The 24,292-nt window shown below is 33.8% G+C and overlaps 1 long non-coding RNA gene across 1 annotated transcript in view; it reads left to right on the top strand.

Annotated features, from left to right (window-relative positions):
* LOC131483779 (uncharacterized) overlaps positions 1-14,912 on the top strand; it is an 85,506-nt gene extending 70,594 nt beyond the window's left edge. Inside the window, exon 4 of the long non-coding RNA XR_009247926.1 lies at positions 14,850-14,912. This is a non-coding gene — a long non-coding RNA (uncharacterized LOC131483779). The remainder of the gene's footprint in view (positions 1-14,849) is intronic.
* Positions 14,913-24,292: the final 9,380 nt, after the last annotated feature.

The following is a 24,292-nucleotide window of genomic DNA, read 5'->3' as shown; positions in this document are numbered from 1 at the left end:
CCTGTCCTAAAATGCCCCAATTTTAGAGCATGAACAGATGGGGAAACACGAGAGAGATAGGAACCATTTCACCAGGGATACTGCTAAGCATATTTTAGCTGCTAAAGTTCATGGCTATTTTTGGTGATTCAAGGATATTTAAAGGTTAAAAAAAAATGATGGTATGCTGGCAGTGTCCTTGCTTGACATACCAGAGCCAGCCTCTCCAAGTGGCAGGACAGACCTGTATTTTAGAATCATTTTGAAAGGACCTAGCACAATACTCTCATAACTGGCCCACAGCCCAGCCTGGAGAAGATCCTCCAAATACCCAGTGGGTCGATGCTTCATCATGCTGTTCTCATCCCTTTTCAGGGACCTTTCAAACATTGATCAAAATAACCCAAACACTTCTCCTACCACCACTGGCTGCTACTCCATAATTTTTCAACTGAAAAAAAGTTCTCTGTATATACATACTAAAATATATTTGCAAATGCATTTTTTAGATGAGCTCATGTATTCCAAATTAACAGAGACAAAAGCAAACATAACTAGGCATATCACAACAAAAAGAATGCAATGGGAACCAAACAATTCTTTAAACTTCTTTTTAACATTTTATTTATTTTTGAGAGAGAGAAAGAGACAGAGTGCGAGCGGGGGAGGGGCAGAGACTGAGGGAGGCACAGAATCAGAAGCAGGCTCCAGGCTCGGAGCTGTCAGCACAGAGCCAAATGCGGGCTCCAACTCACAAGCCATGAGATCATGACCTGAGCCAAAGTTGGACGCTTAACTGACTGACCCACCCAGGCACCCCCAAACAATTCTTTAAAAATATATGATGACTGACAGAAATAGCACCAAATATATCATTTGTAAGTATCAGAGTGGAAGAAATATTCTCACTTAATGATGATAATTACATTCTGAATAAAACTTGATAAATTGACTGCATAACATGTCTCAAAATTTAGTATAAAAGCTAATAATTATTTATTACTATGGATTTCAGTCATATAGCAATAAAAAATATAATATCCTGAGATTATTTAAAAGGCTGAAAAGAATATATAAATAACAATAACCCTGTCATGTTTTGCTGTGTGAATTCATGGTTGGTATTAAGGGTGTAGGTAGAGAAGGAAGATGTTGTAATGTAATTTCATACTTAAAACAACAACAACAACAACAACAACAACAACAACAACCAGGTTTGCAGTCCAGAATATAAGGAGCTTAGAAGTTGCTAGTTCATCCTAACGACAAGTAAAAAGCTGAACAAACTGAAAAATCAATAACTAGTCTTGGATATGGCAGAGAAATGAAGTCAGGGGGCAAGATACTGCCCCTCAAAGTTGGAAAGACTGGTGGACACAGTCACAACTTACACAGTGTAGGGGCAAAGGCTTTCCAGAAGTCAGAGACTAATCACAGGACACTGCCCATCTCCCCACACGCTGCCCACACATCACCGAAGACCTGTTTACTGCAGTTCCTTTTATGCAGTACCTCATACCCACCTTGTAACAAAGTTTTAAAGATACTAAAAGGCAAAAACACAGTTTACAGAGACTTAACAAGCAACAAAAGCAAAGTCAGATATGGCAGGAATGTAGGACTTTTTTAAAACCTCTGATTAATATAAAGGGCTTTAATGGTAAAAGTGGACAACATGCAAGAACAGATGGGCATTGTGAGCAAATAAATAGAAATTCTAAGAAAAACAAGACAAAAATAAATGCTAGAGATATAAAACAAAGTAATAGAAAAGAAAAATGCTTTTGATGGGCTGGACACAACTGAGGAAGGAATCTGTGAGCTTGAGGATATGACAGTAGAAACTTCCAAAACTGAAAAGCAAAGAGAAAAGACTGTAAAAATAAACAACAGAATAGAACACTCTCAAACTGTGGTACTACAGTGGTGTAATGGGGATGCCAAAAGGAGAAGAAAGAAAGAAAAGAAAAGAAGCAGCATCTGAAGCAGTATTGACTGAGAATGTCCCCAATTAATGTCAAACACCAAACCATAGATCTGGGAAACTCAGAGAACACGAAGGGAGATGGACGCTAAAACACTACTTAGTTATATTCGCATTTCATATAAACACTACCTAATTACATCATATTAACATTTCATAAAATATAAGGAAAAAGTCTTGAAAGAAACCAGGCGAAGAAAATATCTTACTTAGAGTGGAGGCTTTATTTGTATGCCAAATCTTGGGAACGCCAAGATGTCCTAGGTTAATGGATAAATAAATTTTGTTGGATCCAGACAGAGGAATATTATTCAAAGATAAAAATAAATGAGCTATCAAGCCATCAAGACATGGAGAAACCTTATATGCATATTACTAACAGAAAGAAACCAATCTGAAAAGGCTATATCCTGTTTAATGCCACCAATATGACATTCTGGGAAAGGCAAAACTATGGAAAAAATAAAATGATCAGTGGTGGCCAGAGGTTATGGAGAAGGGGATGAACAGGTTTAGGGCAGTGAAAATATTCTGTATGATACTACAATGGTGGGCATATGTAACTATACATTTGTTCAAGCACATAGAATATATAGCACCAAAAGTGAACCCTGATGTAAACTACGGTCTTTGGGTGATAATCATTTTTCAACCTTCATTCAATTATAACAAATGTACCATTATGATGTGAAATGTCAATAGTGGGGGTTTTATGGGAGTGGGTGAAGGGGGAGTAGTGTATGTGTGAGCTCTCTGGATTTTCTGCTCTATTTGCTGTCAATCTACAACTGTTTACTAAAATAAAGTTGATTAACTAAAAAAGCACTATTTTACCATGCAGCTACACTGACTTTTAGTAATAGTTAATGTACTATATCAATATGATCATACAAAAGGCAAACTCCACTTTGGAAGGTTTTTGTCATTGTCTGTAAGACCACATCTTTCCCATTATCGAGGGAGGCCTACCAAATGCTCAAGAGTGCTTTGATTTCTGAGTCAAGTATAGATTTTATAATTAATATGAATAAAAATATTACCACTCTGACAAAAAAAACCCTACCAAATGCTCAGAGCGTAATTACCTTGAATTAGATTTAGGATGCATGATCTCCTTTTTATTTTTTATTATTATTTTTTAAGGTAATCATAAAGAAATGTATGTTATTACTTTATCAAAACATTCTTCTAGAATCCTGAAATTCATTCATTACTGCATTTATAGATATGCAAGTAATTTTATATAATGTTCAAGTATATTGATGCTATGCATAGTGTTTCCAAAAATTTATGTTCATGTAATTAGCCTATCTTTATAAAGAGGTGGAGTCATCATTTGCGTCGTAAGAGATTCTTCTCATCACTCAATCTATAAACCTCATATCTGTCTTCCCCTTCTCCCGTCCCCACATCTTGCACATACCTTTCAGCCATTTATTTCATAGATTTTTAGGGTCTCTTTCACATTAAGAATATTTCTCTGGTTCCATTTGCAATAAACTGCATTTCCTGATAATCTTCAGGGGGTAAAAGTTGTTTGTTTCTTTTTCAAAGTTTATTTATTGATTTTGAGAGAGAGATCTGGGGAGGGGCAGAGAGAGGGAGAGAACAAATCCCAAGCAGACTCCACAATATCAGCCTACAGCCCTCCTCGGGGCTCGAACTCATGAACCATGAGGTCATGGCCTGAGCTGAAATTGAGTCCAAAGCTTAACCAACTGAGCCACCCAGGAGCCCCCAGGGGAAAAAAAGTTGTTATTTGAATATCTACATAAACACACTATTTATATGATATTTCTAAATGTGAATAAAACACTTTTTCCCCCAATTCTAATGTTAATTCTCTGTAGCACCAGAAGAATTTAATTCTGGTTCTTTTGAAGTCTTACACTTTTAGGTTTATTTTGAATTGCTTTTCAATCGGTGACACATAGACCACTAACCAGTAAAAAATGAAATGAGATATACCTATAAAGGTAAGAAAAAAAAGGAAAGCATGTTCACTAGTTTTATTCCTTGCTGGCTGAGGTAATCGTAACAGTGAGTTTGTTCACTTCACATATAATGCATACAAAACCCAGGAGACCATAGTTAATAGAAAACCTGCATTAGACCTCACCTGCATGTTCAAAGAAGTTGGATTTTCCTTCTGAATACAAATTTTAGTCCAAAGAGAAAAGGAAATTTAGTTTCTTTTGCTTTGAGTTTTTCCCAGGCCTAGCGGCTAAATACTGTCTTTAAAATGTGTCAGTGGCAATATCTAAATGGGAAAAATTAATGAATTATTCTACCATGATTTTTAACCACAGCATGTAAAAATTAAAGTTAAGTAATGCATTGAAAAATCATGGCAAAGTGTCATTATTGAAATGCATAGATGTACCATAACCAAATTTCAATTTGTACTTTGAAGGTTTGTGTACTAGAAAGCAGGGTCAGCTATTTTCCCTAACATTTAAATGCATTTACTGATATAATCGTCAAGATCTAGGAACTTTCTCACATGCTAATGAGAATTACAAAAAACCTTAATTTCACGCATTACAAGTCAACATTGATACTGAAATTAATAAAAAAAACAATTTTCTCACTGAAAAAAACAATGTAAAGAACATATGCAAAAGTAGATAAGGATATGCATATGCAAAAATAAGAAATAAGGATTTAATGAAAGAATATTATCTTTAGTTGAAACTCAAATGTGTGGCTTCTGGACCTACTTCTGACCCCACCATTATGTGGAAGTATAGCTTTCAGGAGATGAGGTGTTTATAACTTATAAAAAATTCCATTTGTATCCCTATAAATTGAGGACTGAAGTCCAGTGCTTCTTCCACACCTAAAATTAAAAAAAATAAAATGATACATTCTTCCTACCTACAAGTAGGAACTTGCAGGTCTATAGGAAGAAATATCCACAAAGCTTTTAGACTGGAATCTTGAAACTCGGTGATTGATTTAATATTAAAATATTATTAAATTATATTTATTTCTTCCTGACCTTGAATGTTTGTGAGAAAGGTGTTGTAAAATAGAACTTTATATTTTCAAATTACTGGTAACTGCATTGGCAATATAACACAGTTTAAGGAATTATGTTGTCCATGGCCACTAAAATGTCATGCTAATTTAATGAAAAGTCACTGGTATTTCCTTTTTTATTTCAAAGTAGTAATAGTTAAATAAATTTGGTTTCACCATGAGATACTTAGTAACTCATTTAACCAAATCTTTATGTATCGCAAATTACAGTATTTTTGATTTACAAGAATTCTCAATGTAAACTCCATCTGTAATTTATGGGTAAAGAAAAATGTTAGAAAATGAACAAAAGTCAGGTCATGTAAGTAGAAATATAAACCTAAAATATTTTACTGCAATCTAGCCAAAAATAAATAAAAATATTCATTGAGTCCTGATTCATTATATATTTTTTAATATTCTAGCTAGAGTGTATATCTAGAAATGACTTGTGACATGGTTAGTGATTCCTGTTTACTTTGTATTGTTAAAGAGATTTATTTATGTACTATACACATCTGCTGTAATTATTTGTTTTTAGTTTTTATGTAGATAGTTAGAAAGATACAGAGATTTCTTCCTCATTATAGATTTTATTTTGAAAATACAGTAATGTATAGAGAAAATATTTTTTCAAGTGCATTAGGCAGGCTACAGGCTAAGCTGCTATGACAATATCAAATATATTGACCTAAATACAAGTTTATTTTTACTCGGTAAAATACTAGAACAAGATTTTCAGCTTTGAGGGGATGATGGTGGTACTTCTGTCATCAAAACCAAACTCCCAAATTTGCTCTAATTATCACCATTTCCCAGAGATTATGAAAGAAAAATGTAGAATCAAGAACAAGTGGCTTTATCTGTAAGGTGATGACCCAGAAATAATCCACATCATTACCATTTACATTTCATTGCCCAAAGTTAATTACTTGGCTTCACTCAACTGTTAGAGGATGAAGAATTATTATCTTTAGCTGGACGTTAACGTGTGCATACAAAATTTGGCACCTAAAAATAAGGGGTGAAGGGATGTGGGGAACAACTGGTACTTCCTGTTACATTTTGCTTCACTAGCCTTTCAGGTATTTAAGTGCTCCCCTTTTCTCCATGAAGAACAAAACCTATCTCATCACTAGTCCTATTATATTATTAGATCCAGCTTTATTGATATCTGGGTTATGTACAGTTCACCAGGTTTGATGTGGCAGGTTTTTTTTTTCTTTTCCATCTTACCTCCACCAGGCTAGAAAACTTAAGGAGCATACAAATACCAGTGCTAGTGGATTAATGGGGAACTCACATACACAGCTGATAACATGAAATCGGCACAAACCATGAACAAGTTGGTATCATTTAATAAAAATAGACATGCACGTATTCAAAAATTTGGCAATTTTACTGATAGGTGAGTTTCTTAAAAAACAAAAAAAGTCAGTGCACTTGCACCAAGGTAAATGTTTGGATATATTCATATTGAAATTATTTTAGTAAGAAGAAAAAGGAAGCTATCCCAAAAGTTGGAATTTGCTGGGATGCACTTATATGGCTGTTTCTTTGAAGTTGTAAATTGTTCAGAGTGGTTACAGTTCTATTTTAACTGTTCAATTTTTATGTACCACTTATTATTAAATATTTTGAATATTTTCCCAGGAACTGTCCATCAATAGAACAAAGGAGAAATAAATCATGTATATCCTTATAAAATTGTAAAAGACATCACTGAAAACAAATGTACCATGACTACATATATCAATTTGGATAGGTCATAAATATGTAATATTGAGCCAAATAAATGAAATGCACTGAATAGAGCACATAGTTTTATATGAATTGTTCAAGCCAAGAAAATGTCATATATATAAAATACATACATATATATATATATATATATATATATATTACTGCAACAGACAAATGTTTAAATTGTAAAGGAAATCAAATGGATGGGTAATAAAAAAAAAAAGGCATGTCTGGTTAGAGGACCTCCAAAGTGCTACTCATGTTCAAATTGTCAAGGTTGGCAGTGTGGCCATCAATATTTATTTTAATATAACATTTCATGTGATAAATATATTCTAACTATAATATTTGTGCATGATACATTTTGTATGATATTTTTGAAAGTGAGAGGATTTCTTGATAAAAACAGATGATCTCTCAACACAGTTTTATTACATTTTGAGTTACCTTTGTAGATGTTAAAAGTGTGGTTGTTAATTATTATTTCTTATATGTGGATCCTGGTAGCTATTAAGAGATTGCTCCGCTCCTCTGCAAATATTTGACACACTCAACACAAAATCCAGGGAGACTCTATGCTCCCTGTTTGCATCTCTGTTCACCCACTGCTGTGATTGCCACAGGGTGAAGAAGGGGAAATGAATTATAGAGAGGCACAAGGGTGATTGCTTTCTCATCTTAATTCCCTTCCTGTCAGTCCTGCCTCTGCTGATTTAAAGAGAGAATGAGCTGGGATCAGAGCAAAGGTGAGAACCTTGGCCATATCTAAATTAAAAATTAAATTTAAAAATATGGCCAAACCTATAAAATGTAACTGCATTAGAAGTTGTGACTGAAAGAGCATTGCATGTCTCATCGGTTAAGAATGAGAGGGGTTTTTTTAAATAAAAAGAATATAATGGATATATGAGGATTAATATGTCCTGATTATTTGCTTCGTAAAATAGCTAAGAGGAAAACTAGAAAAGGTAAGTTATAGTATTGTTTATAAATATTCTGAATTGTAATGCCTTTTACCAAGATTCCCAAATTCCCTCCTACCCTAATGAGTCAGAGAACACAATGTGTACCACAATATTCTTTTTTTTAAAAATTTTTTAAATGTTTTATTTATTTTTGAGACAGAGAGAGAGAGACAGAGCATGAGCAGGGGAGGGGCAGAGAGAGAGCGAGACACAGAATCCAAAGCAGGCTCCAGGCTCTGAGCTATTAGCACAGAGCCCGAAGCGGGGTTCAAACTCACAAACCATGAGATCATGACCTAAGCCGAAGTCGGACGCTTAACCGACTGAGCCACCCATGTGCCCCCCACAATATTCTTTTTAAATGTGCATTAGTGATACAAATATAGCTTTGGGTAAAATGATCCTTCTTTACTAAAAATAAGGTCCTTTGTTTCTTCTTCCATTGTTACTGTCATTGCTATTATTATTATTTGACAGTTCTGCTCTACCTTAATAAAAAGCAAATTTAAAGTACTATAAAAATCAGTCTTTAATGATGCTCAGCTGTAATAAAGTGTACTGAGTCACTCATTGTATAAAACTATGCATTAAGTATGTTAAAGAAGGGCCTTTTCAGGGCACCGGGGTGGCTCAGTAAGTTAAGCATCCAACTTGGTTTCAGCTCAGGTTGTGATCTCACAGTTCATGAGTTCAAACTGCTATTGCGGAGCCTGCTTGGGATTCTCTGTTTCTCTCTCTGCCTCTCCCTCACGTGCTCTCTTTCTCTGTCTCTCAAAAATAAATAAATAAACTTTAAAAAGGGGGGGTGCTTTTCTTATTTAGCAATTATAAAGGTGATTTTTATTCCTCATGAGTTTTAACTAGAAATTTTTTCATTTGGACATTTCTAGTGCATAAGACTATAAGCCTCCCTGACCTTCATAGTGTTTGTTTGCTTTAGTATATAGATATGAACTCAGACATGCTTATACAGAAAAAAAAACCCTGCACATTTATGCAGATATCAGCTCATCACTTCTTTGATAGCCATTTTAGAAAATACTTTACAGAGAAAAGCAACTCCCTCACCTCTGAAATATAAAGAAAATATTAAATATATGAAAATAATTTATTAAACTTCTATATTCAAAGTTTGGTAGACAGGATGATAAAGAAACCAGAGAAAAAGTATACTTGGTATTAGCAAAAAATAATATCTAAGTTTTATCAGAACATGGATAGATAAAAACTTAGATAAAACATCTAAGTTTTATCAGAACATTCTCCTTAATATTTTGGTTAAGTTTTTCCACCGACTTTCTGCTAAGGAAAAATTAGATATAAATACCAGAATCACACTGTAGTTTATTAAAGGCTTATTGTGTAGGGGCACGTGGGTGGCTCAGTTGGTTAAGTGTCTGACTTTGGCTCAGGTCATGATCTAACAATTCATGGGTTCGAGACCCGTGTTGGGCTCTGTACTGACAGCTCTGAGCCTGGAGCCTGCTTCGAATTCTGTCTCTCCCTCTATCTCTGCTGTGGAGAATAAGCTTAGGAATTCCCCAAGCTTGCACTCATGGGTTAACAAGGCATAAAGAAATAGAAAGCCACAGGATGTGCATCCAAGATTAAGTAAACAAATTAGGTAAACAGGACAAAGCTCCTCAGTATAGCACAAAGGTATAGAAATAGGAAATCTCAGGATGAAAATATCCAAAATTAGGTAAACAAGATTAGGTATTCAGGGTGGAAATGCCCCCCAATTTAGTACAATAGCAGAAAGCTCCATTCACAGGAAGGACCAAAATAGGTAAACAGGTAAACTGGTCTATAGACCACAGCAGGGTGAAGTTGCCCAGAGCAGAGCTAGTTAGCAAAAGAAAGGTGCCTTGTTGACCCTGAGGTAGCAAGCTCTGTCTTTCTTGTCCCCTAAGCAAGTTTAGGTAAACTGAAGTAGTGCCTCATGTCTGCTGCTCACAACCTTCCACCAGGAGCCAGGATTTTGTTTTGTATTGACCCAAATCCCTAACACTGCATATCTTCAAAAGCCCCTTTCCCTCACACCCATGAGTTAATGTTCACAGTTTCATAGTCTCTTTGTGCACGTCCATCATGCTTATAAGCCTTCTGATCTTAATTCAAATGGAGCAAGACCCTTACTCGGGGCTCTTGTCTCCCTGGACATTAGCCTCTCTCGCATCTGAATCCTGTGTCCTCTCTTTTGCTGGACAAGAGACAACTCCAGACACAGACCTATGACACTCTGCCACTTGTAGACACTCTCTCTCCTCTCAAAAAAAATTAACATTAAAAAAAAAAGCCTACTGCATATATTTTCTTGAATTTGTCCCTACACCACATAAAAGCCCTTCTTTTATTCAAATGTCTAAATGTTGGCCTAAGCCACAAGCACGGTCTTTCTTTCTCACTTCTGTTTTCCATGTCTCACATTTAATTAATCATTAGGGGTAATTGATTTTATCATCAAAATATTTACTGTTATCTTCCTCCTGCAAAGTAGTACAGGCCATTATCTTCCAACCCTCAATTACTACCAGACCTTTTAAATTGGTGTCTCTCCATCCTTGGGCCATCCTCTTCCTCTGAGTAATTCTTTTCAATTATCAATGATGATCATTTACAGACATGCATCTGATTACACATATTGCTCTGCTTAACAACTTCACATGGGTTTTGCATTATCCTCCAAGTTAAATAGAACTCCTTAATATGGCACCCTGGTCAATTCTGTCCCTGTTTTGCTCAAGTAACATCTCTCACCATATGACTTTTACATGTCTGTCCCTCTGTGCTCCTCCTGTCCATTGCCTTCTCTTCTTTCATCCGCTTAACTACTGCTTCTTCTTCACACATCAGCTTAAATGAGACTTCTTCCAAAGAGCTCCCCCTAAATTATTAGGGCACTAACTGTCTCTGGTAGGTACTAACATGCTAAGAATATACGGACATTGAAGGAAGGTAGTGGAATAAAGTATTTTAGAAAGAAAAAAAACATAAGAAAGGTTACAAACTGACTGGTGCATCCAAGCATCGAAAATAAGCTTAGAATGAATGGTTTGAACAGAAAAAGAGAGTGAATGGTGTAGAACTTTGATAAAGGTGAATATAGTTTTGTGGATACCAAAATTTAAGATATAAAAGATGGACAAGTGAAAGGTTAAGATTGACTAGGTAAGCAGATGATAATGTTGGGGGTTCATTTTATGCTAATATAATATTTTTTGTGTTCTATTTTTGACACAGATACAGAGATTCTTTTTATTTTAAGTTTATTTTTGAGAGACAAAGAGAGACAGAGCAAGAGGGGGGAAGGGGCAGAGAGAGGGAGACACAGAATCCGAAACAGGCTTAGGTTCTGAGCTGTCAGCATAGAGCCCAATGCGAGGCTTGAACCCATAATCTGTGCTCAAACCTACAAACTGTGCTCGAACCCATGAACTGTGAGATCTTGACCTGAGCTGAAGTCAAATGCTTAACCGACTGAGCCACCCAGGAGCCCCCAGATACAGAGGTTTTAAAAGATGTTCATAAAGTGCTAGGAGCCCTGTGGAAGATTTGGAGGGGTTTGAGTAGTGCCAGGAAAAATAGAACACCCAAGCCATTTATAAATGTCTCCTAATCCGCATGATAGAAGTCATTACTCCTGAGAGTATTTCCTCCCCGTTGAAAAAGATGTTAGAAATGTTATTTTTTAAAAAGCTTTATCAAGAGTCACAACAAAGATACAAACTATAACAGATTATCAACAGATTATCGCCACATTTTTTTCAGATAACTTTGAAACAATCTGTTTACCTTGGTTATTTGTAACACTAAAAATAATTTGACAATTATAGATAACTTGTTTTAGTACAGAAAATATCATATTTTCTTCCTGTACTAGTATAGAACTTTATAATTAGTGTGCAATCCATATTTGTTGGGTTGCTGATTATGTTGGATAAGTTTCAAAATTTTATTACCTTTGATTTGCTTTCTAATGATTTTTATTTAATAATTCTTTTTCTTGCTATATAAGAGAAAATAGACCAAAGAAAAGTTTTAAAATCTGTTTCTCTGACTCATAAACCCTGTCACTGGTTTCTAGTAATGATTTAAGGTCACAAAGATAATTTGTGTATTGCTGGGAGGTATAGAACACTAATCTGAAGGCTAAAATTGTATTACCTAACATTTTACAAAAATTTAATAATTATTAAAGTTGACTTTCTGTGAGGTCTATAGATCTTTATGCTGCTATTTCATAAATGAGTAACCTGGAGCTTCCTTCTATGACATTCCAAAGACCACAAATGTCAATGGAATGGAGCCAAGAGGGAATGGTAGACAATTTTGATGACAATCAAAATGCATAGGGCAGTATCCTCTAACTCAATCCATTAACAACATTGCCTCAGATCTAATGAATTAAACGTCATTTAAAAAGTGAAACTTTTGTTAAAGCATTTCTCCTTATACAGAGTGGACAGATTTTTCATTTAAGTTCACTGTCCAAGTGACAAATTGAGGAGAGCATCCTAATGAGAGCATCCTATTTAGTAGCACATATGTAGAGGTCAAGTGTAACATTAAAGACGAAAATAGCATTATAATAATAGCTGAGAGCTCACTGAGCTGTGTGCTCAGCACGAAATACACATAACAGGAAAGGGGAGGAGGTGATATGTGCTCAATTGGCCATCTATTTAGCATCTATGGAATAAATAATCCATTCATGATTATTTGAAGGGCAGTGGAGAATTGTGCCTTTCTTGTTAAGGTGATTAATTATACTTTGGATTTGTTTTTTATGGGAAAAGTAGTTTCTGTCTTTTGAAATTATAATATAGAGATAATTGCTGCTTTTGATTGTGCCCTCAGTAAATATTTATTGAGTAAATTAACAGAACAATAAAACTAATTTAGAAATAGATTATAAATAAATTATAAATAGCAACACAATATTTAATCTCTTCCTGTCCTTACCAGCCAAAACAAAACAAAACAAAATAACACAGTTTTAATTTAGTTTATCTGAGCTATAACAATATTATCAACAACTTTCACAGATTTGTAAAAATTATAAAATAAACTTCATGATGAAATCAAACTGGCCAATTTGATAAAGAGTACTTTTGGAGTTTAACCACATTAATATGAAAACACTGATTGTCAAGATAAACAATTAAATTTAATAAAGTCAAAATGAAATATTTAAGTAAGTACAGTCTTGGTAAAGAAGCTAATATATAAGGAATAAAAAAGTAAGTTTTCTTTCCATGTAGCAGTTCTGCATCAATTATCTCATTTAACTACCTAAACAATGCTGAAAGAAGAATATTATTACGCATTTTTGCAAACGAAGATACCTCAGGTGAAAGCTTTGAAATGAGTCTCTCAATACACATACTTTCTGTCCTACATTTCATGGCCTTCAGGTCAGCCTCACTAAATGTGGTTTGATCTCTCCAAAACTTCATGGTTCATCTTTGTTGTAGATTTTTTAAATAGCAGATCCTGCATTCCAGAGCAGTCATTTCCTATTTCTCCTACCTCTTTCACTGGACTAAGTCCTCCTTTAGTCAATAATTAATTTTTAAGTCCCTATTCTGTGCTAGAAAATGTAATTCTCTCTCACCAGGCATGTCTTAGTTAGTCTTACCAGGCAGGAATTTCTTAAGTTCAAAAGCATTCCCTGATGTTCCAAAGATAAGATGGTAGTCTGTCTATACCAGGGATTGACAACATACAGACTGCAATACCTACCTTGCTGCCTATTTGTACAATCCCTGAGCTAAAAATATTTCTTTTAAATTTTTAAATGGATGAAAAAGTCCAAAGAAGAATAATTATTTTTGTGCAAAGTGAACATTTTTCAAAATTCAAATTTCAATGTCCATAAATGTTTACTGGAACACAGCTATACTATTTATTAATAAAATTTTAATAAACACTGGAATATTCTGCCATGCTCAGAAATAGCCATCAAGGACATGTCTAATTTTCTGCCTGACACCAGTGGTATCAATTTCACCATCAGGAAGCAGTGAAGAACCTGGGTAATTTCTGGGATTTAAAAAACTCATATCAATGAAGACTATCCTTATATGAGGTAGATGAAAAGTGTGGTAAATAAAAAATGACTCTATGATGAAAAAGTCAGGGAATTATTAAAGAATCCAGGTTCATTAAAACAAAGAAAGATACATAAGCAATATGTAAATTCTGAGGCGATAAAGGGAATATTGCAAAGAAGGATATTGCCTGTGGGCATGTGTGTGTGTGTGCACACGCGTATGTGTGTGTGTGTGTGTGTGTGTGTGGTGTTGCAAACATATTATTTACTATTTGTCTTGCAAATTCTGTTTATACCAATAATGGAATCTATTTGACAAACAAAATATAACTTAATCCTTTTTCATTATAAATTTTTGCATTTTCCTTAAGTTTTGTCATTTCAGGCTAGATTTTATTTTCCTGAAGATTGAGAATTAATCACTCATTTGAATTATTGAATATTCTAAAATATATAAGCAAAAAACAACTTAAATATTATGGTACAGTGCTAAGTGAAATAAGTTAATCAGAGAAAGAAAAATACCATATTATTTCACTCTTACCTGGAATTTAAGAAACAAACTAAAGGAATAAACAAATAGAAAAAAGAGATGAGGAATAAAGTCTTAAAACTCTTAAAGGTTCTTAAATACAGAGGTTCCTGGAGGGGAGGCAGATGGAGAGATGGGTAAAGTAAATTAAGGGGATTAAAAGTACACTTAACCATGATGAGCACTGAGTAATGTATAGAATTGTTGAATGACTATATTGTACATCTGAAACTAATGTAACACTGTATGTTAACTAAACTTGAATTTAAAAAACCCAATGCATTAGGAACACTTTCAATTTAATTCCAAAATACTGCACTTATCAAAATACTGGACTTACATATTTTTTATTATCAATTTAAATAAACAAATTATTTTAATTTTCTGGTTCAGTGTTTCTATAATCATTTTTATACTGTGGAGGTTTCATGTATGATAGTTTTTCTATACGAACATTTAATGATGGAGAGTAGTGAATCCAAATTTTAGTCTGTGACTAGCAGCAGAATTTTAACTACTTCAATTTCCAATATCCAGTAGCTTATGTGTAATCCCTGATTGTATCTCCAGGTTTTTAATATTCTTCACTCCAAAAGACCTTGATCATAGTAATTTCCACATTCTGCTTACAAGGTTAGATTTCTTATTTTATTTTAATAATTTAGAACTCATCTATAATTCAGAATAATGCATGACTGATTAAATAAATAAACCTAAATAACTTCTTGTCATATTAGAAACGTGGAAATCAAAATGTATTCAACTGTTTCGATTATATTAAGTGTGGCAGTCTATTGTTAGATTCAAATTTATGAGACTGAACTGTTTCAAGGATTAAATAAGGTCAAATATCCTACCTTTTTGAATAATTTTAAAATTAATATTTTTTTTCTGATTAAGTTTTTTTTTTTTTTAAGAAGACCAAAAAATGTGCTCTCAACTGAAATACAGGTCATTGGATAGTATCCACATTTTTACTGTGTTGATTACATTATGTCTTCCTTTCAAAATATCTTCCTGCTGGTTTCTATGGAGATGGTTTAATCTGTATTGAACTGAACAGAGGATGATTAGTGTGCTCAGCATGATAAAAGCAGACACTATCTTCTTGCTTAGCCCTAGTTGATTAGATTGGGTCTGTTTAGAATTTTCTCTTAATGTTAGGATATTTCCTGACTTTACAGCATAACACTTACTACTAAAACATAAGATTTCTGGAGTCACAAATGAATGCCTAAGGTGCTCAATGGTGTTTCCACTCAGGGTAGACAGAACTCCCAACATGTTCAAGGAATGCGTAACTACTGATATAGCCATTTTGCTTTCAATATCACAGTGGTTACACTCTTCAAGACTTCAAACTTCTCATCCTTCACCTGCCAGACCAACTCTTGGTCAAAAACATAAAGGAAATCCTCATGAAGACTTCTGGGACCAAACTTTGGGATAGCCTACTATTTTCCAGTAATATATTCTGCAAATTTCAGCTGCTTTTGAAAACTGAATTCCAATGGTTGTGCCCTCAGCTCAGAAAAACTACCTCTATTTCTGCTTGACTTACATTTTTGGCCATAGTTTTGAGTGCATTAATGTTGAAATCCAGACTGAAGGTAAGGCCCTCCTGATTTGTCTCCCTCCTATCAAGCTTCAGAGTTATACACTACCTGTTTTCCTACGCTTAAAAAAAGATTTGCCTTACATATTTGGTCAAGTTTTATGGTTGTTTACTGTGTTAGAGTTAAGCCCAGCACCAGTACCTCCAAAATGTGCTGAAGCAAAACTGTCATTAATTAAAATGTTATCTTACTAGTTTAAAGCCTAATAATTGCATTGTGTAATCTTCATTTTATTGTTTCAATCCCAAAATTGATACCAAAGAAGTTTTGATTTCATCTTATCCCAAAATGATGATGAAACATATCTATTACTGAAAATATAATAAATATATATTCTAACATATCTATATCTATTCATTTCCAAGTAATTAGGTCTATTTTATTCAAAATTTTATTTTGTATTTCTGCTTTTGGTGTCCTTTTTTATGAGAATGTGGTATTTAATATTTAAGTTTCTAAAACTTAAAGGTATTTTTATAATGGCTTAATATTTTGTGGCTTTTGGATAAATTTTCTTACTGCTTGAAAATAATTGTTTTTATTGTTTTATGGTACAAAGCTTATATATAGAGTTAATTATATTTAGGTCATTATCTTTATTCTGTCATCTAGTTTATCTTTCAAATTTGGAAATACTTATGCTAAAGTTTACTTTTGGATTTCTGCAAATGTACATTTATCTATCTATCTATCTATCTATCTATCATTTATCATCTATCTATTTCTTTATTGGTTTTGTATCTTTAACAGCTGTTATTTGCATTTTCCTTTAATTCTATTTTTCCTGCTAGTAATTTAATACATTCTATTTCTTATGAAAAAAAATACCTAAAAGCAAACACTGTTCATTCAGCATTACTCTAACATTTGCTTTTCTGGGGGACACTTATTCACAATGACATTACATGGGAAGCCCCCACTCATAGGAACCCATTCTTACTTCCTACTGCCAATTCTTACTTCCTATTGCCAATGATATGAAGCATTTTGTTTAAACCAGTAACATTCACTTGCACCATTTTCAGAATTATTCTTATTCATAGAACTACTAATAATGATTTAATTATTCTGGGCATGTGTCTTAGAATGCATCATACCCTTTCTTGCCACACTGCTCATTTGTCTTGGATTCTTTGTCAGTAACCAAAATGAAGAAAGATTGAAGAGGTTAGATAGTTGGAATAGTTTCTTCCCAGTTTATAAAGATCATATAGAACTTAAAAACCACAAGTCATGAAACCTAAGTGGGTTTTCAGATTTAGCTTAAAATGATGGGGCGCCTGGGTGGCGCAGTCGGTTAAGCGTCCGACTTCAGCCAGGTCACGATCTCGCGGTCTGTGAGTTCGAGCCCCGCGTCAGGCTCTGGGCTGATGGCTCAGAGCCTGGAGCCTGTTTCCGATTCTGTGTCTCCCTCTCTCTCTGCCCCTTCCCCGTTCATGCTCTGTCTCTCTCTGTCCCAAAAATAAATAAAAAACGTTGAAAAAAATTAAAAAAAAAAAAATGAAATAAGAACATGCAGAGTGATAAGCAATTTAATCGAATCTTATGCTCTCCTGTCCCTCCCTACCCTCCCTCACATATAGACTCACACAATATAGCTATTAATAAATAATTGTAAAATTATTCATAGCTTGAAATTTAAAATAGCATTGCATTATGTTTTTAAGAGTTCATATTAAATATATCAACTACAATATGATATCACAAAACATTAATGTTTTATATACCTTAGAAAGATTATAACAGATTGTTTTTTTCTAAGTAAATCTGTGTGTAATACATGCAAACAAGTTTTTAATGACAATTTCAATTGTTCACATTCTGCAAATTTTCAAATGGTACTTTGTGTTCCCTTGTAATAAATTTCTTCACAAGTAATTGAAGCTATTTATATACAATGTTTTCATAAGCAGTGACTTCATTATTCTTGATTCATTTGGGGAGATGAGAAATGTGCATTATGGCAATAGGTAGAAAAAAATAATTAAGGCTAAAATGAATTATGTCAAACATCAACCTCATATTAATGTGCTCTATCAATACTCCATCTTAATCAAATTACTATTGTAAATAATTCACAGTGTAGTAATTTAATAGCTTATAAATCTTAAAAAAGATATGACATTTAAGGCTTTTGTGCATCTATAAAACAACTTGTTAGACTATTACACATCTAATGACAAAAAACCTACTTTAGTATTCCAATCACAACATACAATTTTTGGGTATTATTTTCCATATAAAGTTGAGATAAAGTTGAGTAAAACCTCATATTCATTATCAAAGTGAAAGAGCCCACACATCATATTCTTCCAAAACATGTTCTCCATAGTTGGTTGACTATTTCCCTTCTGTCACAGAACAAATGGAAATAGATTCATTTTGTTACACTGGATGCCTGGAGGTAAATACATGTCTATGACATTTTAGAACTGGCTTTCTTTTCTGTAAGTGTGAAATTCCTAGTGATATATAAGAGAAAAATATAATCTTACTATTTTTGATTCTCTATTTCCTTTAAAGTCAATTTATCCTCATATATTAAAATTTATTTTATTGCAATTTTTGTACCCAAAGATATGGATTTGAATTATATATTATTTAAAAATAAAAGTTAAATTTTGGCTGCTAAAAAAGACTATTAAAAACCATAACACACAAAATATAAGATGAAAAACAAAACATAAATGGGTGTATTTTTAACAGCATAAAATTGCTGTTTTTAGTATAAAATATGAAACTAAAATGTAATAAGATTACTTCTAAGGGGAGAGATTTATTTTATGGAATATTTATAATTGTATAGAAGATTTTCTTTAGAAGAGAATGATATTTTACCTCTTGTTATATAGAATTTCACAAACTACATATGACATAGATTTATTTAGCTAGTTAATGTTTTTGAAAATGATTGCTTCTAAAGTTTCAGTAATATTTATAAAAGGGGTGTTTCCACTATAAAACTCTTGTCCCATGTACAGGCAAATAGATTTCTGCCATACCCTTCAACTGTAATATAGTTTATATGACACTCTTGAACTATCTTCTAAAACAAACATGTATCTTATCTTGGCAATTTGGTACTTAAAGCCAGTGGTTCAAATGTTTAATCTTTAAATACCCTAGAAATAGAAAGGTCAATATTACATTCACTTTGTAATTTTTAAAAATTTGAATAATTCAACTTACTAATCTCTGGATGGATTTAAATGAATCAATAAATTAAAAGTATATATTTTTTAAATTATACATTAACAGGACTCCTGGGTGGATCAGTTAATCAGTTAAGCATCTGACTCTTGATCTGGCTTAGATCGTGATCTCATGGTTTGTGTTTCAAACCCCACATCAGGCTCTGTGCTGGCAGCATGGAGCCTGCTTGGGATTCTCTCTCTGTCTCTCTGTCCCTCTGTCTCTCTCCTTCTCTCTCTGCTCCTCCCCTGTTCTCTATCAAAAATGAATAAATAAACTTAGAAAAATAGTACATATTAACAATAATGATTGAGTTGTTCTGAATGTGAACAATGAGAGTGAAACATATCATCTCTAGTTTCTTCTTAATGCCAATATTGTACAGTTTTGTTTTGTTTTTTTTTTAGTTTTGGAAAGTAATTTATTTATTAATAATTATAATGATTTAAGCACATAAAAGACATTCCAGAATAAGTGACTCACATTTCAATTCACTTTATAACCTCAATGACAAAATAGAGAAAACATGTTGTTACCTTAGGATTAGCTCATGTCCATTTGTCTAGTACAGTGATACCATAACAAATCTCAGTGTTAATAAAAATCATCTGGTAAAGAGCTTTTAAAAAATGGAATATGAAGGGGCGCCTGGGTGGCTCAGTGGTTAAGCATCCGATTTTGGCTCGGGTCACGATCTCATGGCTCATGGCTCATAGTCCTGAACCCCAGGTTGGGCTCTGTGCTGATGGCTCAGAGCCTGGAGCCTGTTTTGGATTCTGTGTCTCCTTCCCTTTCTGCCCCTCCCCACTCATGCTCTATGTCTCTGTCTCTCAAAATTGAATAAACGTTCAAAAAAATGTTTCTTTAGAAAAATGGAATATAAAAACATATTAATAGAAGAAGTAATTTCTATAGTTGAGCATTCCCCAAACTGAAGATTATAAAAGATTGTTTTAAAAAGAAGAGGGAAGGGGATGAGGGAAGGAAAATATGAACATGAACAAAAAGATAAGTATTTAAGGCAGTACTCTTAACATGTTCTAATAAGTTCAACAATTAGATTCTAATAAGATTCTTGCAAGACTTGCCAGAGTCTACAGCGTGCAATATGCTTTGGAATATTAAAAGAAAGGATAGATTATACAATTATTTGCTAATGATTTTTTCCATAAAACTTATTATTTGGAGAAGTAGACCTTGAAACACAACTGTAAATGATGCTTAAGTTTCAAAAAGAATGATACACTCTGTCCTCTATAGTTATTCATAATGAAAAAAATTAAAATAAATGCAAAAAATAAAATATAAAATAATAATTAAAAATAAAATTAAGGGCCAGATATTGGTAAAAGAAATATTGCTCAAAATGTATCCTAAAAATTATGTTGAATATGTTGACCCTGCAAATTCTTATTAACATGATGTTAAAAGTATTTATAAAATTATGTGAGAAAACACTGAATTGTTTAAATATATGGCTTAAAAATCATTTCAAATAAACATTTTTAGTGATAAAATGGCTTTAAAATCAGGGAGAATTCATTAAATGAAAATACAGTTAAAAACAACATGTTCTTGTCCTTAATAATATGAGATTAAACACAGTGATGGTGGCATCACAAGGTCAAATGATCACAGAAGTTGATAGTGTATAGTCCTTCAATTCCTCAAAGCAATTACATGAAAAAGACAATCTGATTAAACTCTGGTGGCCTGAAAGCCCTCTCTTATCTCTTCATCAAAATAGGTAAACTCACATACCCCTGCACACACACACCCACACAAACACATAATTTTCCTTACACAATATGTGCTGTTGCCCATAACTGAAAAACTTCAAGAGTTATTCACAAAGTCCATGAATCCCCCTGGGCTAGTTGATGCCTCTCCTCACGACTGAATTAATGTGACGACTTACAGTTTATTTGAAGGTCAGCTGTACTTGTGTTTGAATTCCTTGAAATTTCTCTGACCTTTATTCTATATCCCTCTTGGCTTTTCCTGAGTTGAGAGTAATAACTTTTCCCCCAAACACCTGAATAAGACATGGAGACACACTTAAAAATCAAATAAAATATTTGCAACATGAAAAAAAGTAGTTAAATTTCTGGTTAAATATAGTGGTGGGAATCTTGTCCCCTGAAAGCACCAGTTGGTTGATGATAAAGAGTAAAGAAATTAAACTGGTCTAAGCTCATCAAGACAAAGAGAATAAGATAACAGATCCACATTTTCCCAAAGAATTCAATAAAATTTGAAGAAAAATATGGGTGGAGGGGAGGGTCACTTGCTTACTAGAAGTAAACTATAAACTAAATGCTTACATTGGGATATAATGTTAGGGGGAAATGACTTCTCCCTTGAGTCTTTTAAAGTCTCAAGATTTAGAAGCACCGGTACCAAGAAAGGTGATAATTAGATTTAGAACAAAATTCGTGAAGATGGATTGAAAGTATGTATATGGAGCATTTGTATCTTTGGATACTTTCCCTTCAACTTGCAGAGTCAGGGCACCACTCTTCTAAGAGACTAAAAGTTATTCTCAGAATAATGTTGCCTGAGAGGCTTCACACCTGGGGACAATAATGCAAACAGAGATTGGCACTCTTGCAGAAGAAGCATGGAGAGGTAAGAGTAGGGTTATGTGATGGTCTGAACCATGGGGCATCTGGGTTTGTTCTCTGTTGCTGCCAAAAGAACTTAGACAACAAGCATTATCGGTTCAGAAATGAGCAAAAACTAATAATGTCAATATAAACAGTGTTTATGAAACAATTCTTTGGTTAGGTGTATGGATTTCCAAATCAGAAAACTGAGACATGTTACTGTAGACGACAATTTCAAAATAACAAAAGAAGTGCTAGGAAAGAAAGAAACATGCAAGGTATTTGAGTCTGTCACAAAAACAGAATGAAGAAGTGGCTGCATTTCTTATAGGAGGAGGAAAATTTAATATTATTTCAAAGAACCTAAAATTAATACTATACATCTATATTAGTTTCATGCTCCTCAAAATGTAACTATTAACATTTTAAAATAATCTCTTGGCCTTTCAATATTCACTCATATTTTAGATGCAATGTATTTTGTAATGATGATTGAGTCAATTCATTTCATTCAATGACAATGGAGGTTATAGAGATAATAGGGCTTTGATAAAGATTTTTTAGTTGGTGTTCTAACCAGAATAAAAAAGTCATAGGCTATCTCTAGACATTAATGAATAATCAACTATAATTCTTCAAAAGAATTCATCTGCTCCTTCACAGAGTATCAAAACAATTTTTTTCCATATCGATTCACATTGTTTCAAGGCAAAGTAGTAGAACAATTCTTTGATTAGTGTGAAAAAAAGTATATTTAGTATTGTGGTAGGCTGAATAATGGCCCCTCCAAAAGATAGCCACATCCTAGTCCCTGGAACCTATAAATGTTACCTTACATGGCAAATGTGATAAATTCATAAGCATTTGTGATTAAATTAAGGAACATAAAATGGAGACATTATCCCGCTTTATTATCATGGTGGACATTAAGTGCAATTACATTGTCTTTATGATACAAACAATCATTTCTTCTTATGCCATGTTGAATTGCCATTCTTCCGTCTAAGTTTGGGTCAGCTTTCCATGTTTTATCTTTTGTGCTTTCAATGTTGTAAAACACCTCCAAGAGTTCCATTAACATGAAATTTATTCTCTAGTATTACTTCCTCTGTGGTGTTCATCACAACCACTTTTCCTCATTTATGCAAAGTTTACCTTCACTAATTTCCTCTGGCTCCATATCTCAAGTCTCCCAAATCCCCACTTATCTTCCAATCACCCACAGATTTATTCCCAGGGGTATCATTTCTGTTTCTTTGCTGCACCATTATTCTCAGCCTATTCTCTCTTTTGATTATCCATTTTTTTAGAATATCACTTGGATTTATCCTTGGGTGACAAGGTGGCAATACAACTACATACTTTGTTATTTTTATGTGAATTGAATAACAGATGTGCAGTGACCAATTTCTGGCAGACTCTTAAACAAGTCATGTGATTGGTCACTGATCATGATGTGCATCTATTATTTATGTAATGATTTGTGGATGGAGGAGCTAGCAGCATGTTTTGCTTTATGTAATTACTCACAGTTGATATACCCAATTAATTTTAAATTACACCCAGTTTTAGGGAACTGGCATTATTTAAGTAAACTATAAAAATTAAAATCCGGGCATGTGAGAGAACAGCAGAGCAAAGGCCTATATGCTAAAATAGCAATAAGATCATTTAAACATCAAATAAATGTAAAGTATAGGAAAATTCAAGTATTAGCACACAATCATTACTAAAGGTATTATGTAAAATATAGCATATTTTAGATAATCAATACATTCTGATTTTATTTTTTTATTTTAATTTTTTTAAATTTTTTGTTTATTTATTTATTTTGAGAGAGAGCTAGAGAGCATGTGTGTGCATGGGGGAGAGGCAGAGAGAGAGGGGGAGGGAGAGAATCCCAAGTAGGCTCTACACTGTCAGTGCAGAGCCCTATGAAGGGCTTGATCTCATGAACCATGCTTGATCAAGACCTGATCCAAAATCAAGAGTGGACTCTTAACCAACTGAGTCACATAGGAGACCCACATTCATATTTTATTAAACAAACTGATAGAAAAACATGAAAATGTTAACCTTGGTGTGTACCCAGAAGACTGTTAAATTTGAAATCCTTAAGCTGGGAGTGTTAGAGTTCCCCTGCACCCTTCCTCTCTCTGGACTGAGCTGGTTGGCTCACTAGACACTCTGGCCTGTGCATTCTCACTTTGCCCAGAGTACCTTGTAAACTGACAGCAGAGCTACCCTTTCAGACCACCACTCTGCCTTTTGTTAGCCTCCATGTTTCATCTGAACTTGCCTGGCATTCCTAAACAATCTTCAGATCCTTGTCTAAACTCATCCATCCCTCCTTCTCCAGCTTTTAACCCATCCATGACTCCCCATCACCTGGAGATTGAGAAGACCAAACTCTTGCTTCAACCATCAGTCAGCTGGCCCTGGTTCCCTCTTATCCTCTCCCTCTGTTTGTTCCAGCACCTTCAAGAGTATGGCTCATTTCCTGGACTTTCCCATCTCCATACTTTTGAAGTTTCCATTCTCTGGATCACTTTTTCTTTGTGGCCCTCCCCCTACAGCATCCCAGAGCAGAAGTTTACTT

This window comes from Neofelis nebulosa, chromosome 1 (assembly GCF_028018385.1).
Source record: "Neofelis nebulosa isolate mNeoNeb1 chromosome 1, mNeoNeb1.pri, whole genome shotgun sequence".
Classification (NCBI taxonomy): Eukaryota; Metazoa; Chordata; class Mammalia; order Carnivora; family Felidae; genus Neofelis; species Neofelis nebulosa.
Note: the sequence above shows the minus strand (reverse complement) of the source record. Positions and strands in the feature narration are given on the sequence as shown.